Source organism: Otolemur garnettii, unplaced genomic scaffold, assembly GCF_000181295.1.
Source record: "Otolemur garnettii isolate 467f Iridium unplaced genomic scaffold, OtoGar3 scaffold00001, whole genome shotgun sequence".
Classification (NCBI taxonomy): Eukaryota; Metazoa; Chordata; class Mammalia; order Primates; family Galagidae; genus Otolemur; species Otolemur garnettii.
This window is the reverse complement of record NW_003852396.1, coordinates 2053390-2057858: the sequence shown is the minus strand read 5'-3', so window position 1 is coordinate 2057858 and position 4469 is coordinate 2053390. Positions and strand designations below refer to the sequence as shown.

The 4469-nt window shown below is 33.8% G+C and overlaps 1 non-coding gene across 1 annotated transcript; it reads left to right on the top strand.

Annotated features, from left to right (window-relative positions):
- The first annotated feature begins 3102 nt into the window (after positions 1-3102).
- Positions 3103-3209, top strand: LOC111724532. The gene has a single exon (XR_002772823.1). It is a non-coding gene; the product is annotated as a U6 spliceosomal RNA (small nuclear RNA).
- The last annotated feature ends 1260 nt before the right edge of the window (positions 3210-4469 follow it).

The window sequence follows — 4469 nt, the reverse complement described above, 5'->3', positions numbered from 1 at the left end:
TAAACTAATAAATATGAGTTTTAAGGTTTCTTACTTTCAGTCTTTTAATATGGTGACTATCAATAGCTATAACTTACATAAAAAAAAATCTTTTGAAGTCTTCAATAGTTTTTACAAGTGTAAAGAGGCCTGAGATATTAAAACTTGAGAATCATTACATTAGAAAAATGAGAGCCCTTTATAAGTCCCTTTCTATAAGGCCACTGGAAGGGAGGCAGGCAGCTTGTCTTTGGGTGTTCTATTCCTCCTGAGAAACTTTTAGAGCAAAATACCTGTAAATGAATTACACTAGAGCAAGGAATTACAACACATAGATATTTATTTAATGACCTTTAATTAATTTCCAATATAACTAAGAAAGACAAAATTTAGTAATCCTACACATAAAAAATAGGTTTAGCGAAGGTACATTATCTGTTACCTTTGTTTCATGGTATATTAAAAGTCAGAACATAATTACTACCTAAAATATGATTATAACAATATTTTTTAATGTCCTAGTTTTCTAAGAATGATAGGAAAAAAATGAAAACCCCTACAGTGTATTCAGACTTACTTTTACTTTGTCTTTCTTTCTTATGATGATACTAGAGTATCGTACACAGCAGTAACTTCAGAACCCTTCTTCCATTAATTCAGGAGGTATTTATTCAGTATAGTTTATGATAGTAAGAATGGCAAGACAGAATGCTTATATTCAAGAAATTTAAAATCTCATAAACTTTGAATAAAATGAGAAAAAGTAGTTTAAAATAATATAATAAGTGGAACTATTGGATAGAAAATCAGAAAGTTTCAAAATTTAGATGAGTTGTAAAAATATGCTAAGAATAAATCCTCATTTGAGCATAGTCTTTAGGAAGCAGTGTTGTAACAAGAAATTCTTTCTCTTCCCAACTTCAAAGAGTTATAGGCAATAAAAGCATTAAAAATTGTCCTATTGGGAGTTGACCTCCTTAAATTTTTAAGAAAGTTAAATTCTAGGGAACATTCTCATCTTTTAACTTGCATACCATTCTCTGCTTCCAAAAATATTCCCTAAAATGATCTATTACATGTCAACAATGATATTTAATCCAAATCTGAAATATTTAAGGAAAAGAATAAAAATATTTAGAAAGCAAAATATTCTTTTTGCTTCAGATCACAGCCCAGTTCAGAGTATTTATTCCAACAGCTAATCAGGAAGGAGAAAGCAGGTGTACCTGTCAGCTAAGCCCAGAGAAGGAGCTCTGCATTTTACTGTTGTCACTTTCTCTGAGTTTAAAATAGAAAGTGTGCCATTGTACTCTGAGGGCTATATTTAGCTCACTCAAATGATTTATTTCTTTCCTCCTTAGGAGATAGCATACATCAAGTAATTCCCATAGAAACTTTAAAGAAATAAGAAAGTGTTTCCTTAATTTTATTTATCATCTCTTCACCTTGAAAATTAAGAATCTGTTCCATCTCAGCTTCTAGGCTAATTGGTTTGTGAGTGACATTCACCTTTTGTTTATAAGATGTTATCTGCTTATTTTAATGCCATAAACAACAGGATTTTTTAATTACCAGCCATTTTTTTGATATTGTAAATATAGTATTCATTTCATTTGCATTGGATATATTTGTGATTTTAATGATAATGTAGTTAGGATGTTAAAGATTTCAATCTCCAATTATATGATATCATTTAGGAAACTATGATTTTAAAATATCCTTTAATGTTGATGTTAGTTTTGTTGGTCTCAGTGCTCTGTACTTTATACTCACAGCTAGTTGCTTGTTGCTTAATTGCTTTATTCTGTATGATAATCTATATATGCAAATTTATCAAACACAATCCATATATTTTTTATTATTCTAACATAATATGATTACTTTTTCTTGTTTCTATTTTTTAAAAAGTTATAAAACTGTACATGGGTCCTAAAAATCACCTAAACTATGCTTGAAATTTATTTTACATAAGAAAAGTTTTTTTACTTCATAGAAAAAGTGACTCAGGCCAGCAATTGGCTCATGTCTATAATCTTAATGCTCTGGGAGGAGGCTTAGTGGGAAATAATGTTTCAGGCCATGAGTTTGAGACTAGCCTGGGCACCACAGCAAGACCTCATCTCTGAATCAAAAAATGTATTCCAGAGTGGCATTGCACACACTGTAAAGTGATAAGGTCGTATTCAAAGCCTTTGGCAAAGTCTGGGAACTTTCTGACGGAACTCCATCACAACTTCCACTGAAGTTGCACTGGACTCACAATGTAAGACTTTCTGGGAGATCTCATGTGCAGTTTACATTTCTTTAGCCAACCACTTGATGACTAGAAGTTGGCCATCCTGAATTCCTGTACTAGTTTTTTAGCGACTTCTTGATCATTGGCCTGGAGACTCAGGCATTACCTGTCCTCATTGGTTTGAATGAGCTCAATGCAGCTTCATTGACTTCATCAGGGAAGTGTTCCTCCTCCTCCAGTTTCCTCACAGTATCTCTCCAAGTACAATGTTTACTTTTTGAATGTTGCTAACTATGGTCTTGTTAACACTAAAATGTTCTACCATCTTTCTTTGGCTGCTGCTTGCTAGAAAATATATATCAACTTTTCCTCCAGTGTGAGCTCTTTAAGTTCTTCTTTTGGGCCACAATGTCTTACAGAATGTGCCTAAAATTCAGACCAGTCCTTAATGTTGGAAAAAATCTTCACAACATGTGATAAACAATAGGATGTTAGGCCTAATCCACCTCATGGTAGTTATAAAACATGAAGAAAAAACTTATACTAAAGAAAAAATAAGACATCTGAGGGGCCAAGCCCACACCTTGTACCCCTGAGTATAGAGTGAACTCAACTGATGAGTTGATAATCTGGTGGTCAACATAAAAAACCAGACTGACTGTCCTGATACATGTGTGTTGTGCATGTCCACTCTATGAAAATTAGGTCAACTTCAGGAGGTGTTCAGTACAGGAAGGAGGTCTGCTATGGAGGTTCTACTGACTTTGGCAAGGTCAATACTAAAATCTGATTTCTGTGCAAATTTTTACTACTTAGAATTGCTCAGTTCATACATGTCTAAAGGTATGCTTTCACTATATTTAACTATAATAGAAAATAAAGGTATGGTGCTTACATTGGCAGCACACATACTAAAACTGGAACAAAACAGAAAAGATTAGCATGGCACTGGTGCAAGGATGACATGCAAATTCATAAAACGTTCCATATTTTTACAAAGCTTCTGAATGTGCCCAAGCATCCCAAGTGGAACAGAAACAGAAAAATGAATCATTCTCTCAGAGAGCTCTGGGATAATTCGAAGAAAACTAATATTCACCTTATAAGAATCCCTGAAGGCGATGAAGTTGCTTCACAAAACACAGAGGCTCTTCTTCATGAAATTATGAAAGAAAACTTTCCAGATACACCAAGAGATCCTGAAATTCAGATAGCAGACAGCTTCAGATCCCCAGAATGACTCAACCTGAACAAGACATCCTCCAAATACATCATAATTAACTTCACTAAAGTTAATATGAAAGAGAAAATCCTAAAAGCAGCTGGACATAAGAAAACCATAACCTACAAGGGGAAGAATATTAGAATGACTGCAGATCTCCCTGCTGAAAATTTTCAGGTTAGAAGAGGATGGTCATTTACTTTTAATCTCCTAAAACAAAATAACTTTCAACCCAGGATCCTGTATCCAGCTAAACTGAGTTTCCTTTATGATGGAGAAATTAAATACTTTAACGACATTCACATGTTGAAGAAATTTGCCAAAATTAAACCAGCTCTCCAGGAAATTCTCAGACCTATCCTCCATAATGACCAGTGTAATCCTCCACCACAAAAGTAAACTCACTTAAAAACTTTTGATCAAATTTCAACTTCTACAGTGACGAAAGGATTAAAAATATCTTCTGGACTTTTGAGCAACTCAATGCCCCAAATTTTACCACGTTTATCAATAATTTCAATCAACCTGAATGGCTTAAATTGTCCTCTAAAGAGCCACAGATTGGCTGATTGGGTACAGAAACTCAGACCAGACATCTGTTGTATACAAGAATCTCATTTTACCTTAAAAGACAAATATAGACTCAGAGTGAAGGGATGGTCATCTATATTCCAGGCAAATGAAAAGCAGAAAAAAGCAGGTGTTGCAATTTTATTCGCAGATACAATAGGTTTGAAACCAACAAAAGTAAGCAAAGATAAGGATGACAACTTCATATTTGTTAAGGGCAATACTCAATATGATGAGATTTCAATTGTCAATATCTATGCACTCAACCAGAATACACCTCAATTTATAAAACAGACTCTAACTGCCATGAGCGACTTGATCTCTCCCAGCTCCATCATAGTCAGAGACTTTAACACTCCTTTTGCAGTCTTGGATAGATGCTCCAATGAGAAGCTTAGCAAAGAAATCTTAGATTTAAATTTAACTATTCAAGTTTTGGATTTAACAGACATCTACAGAACA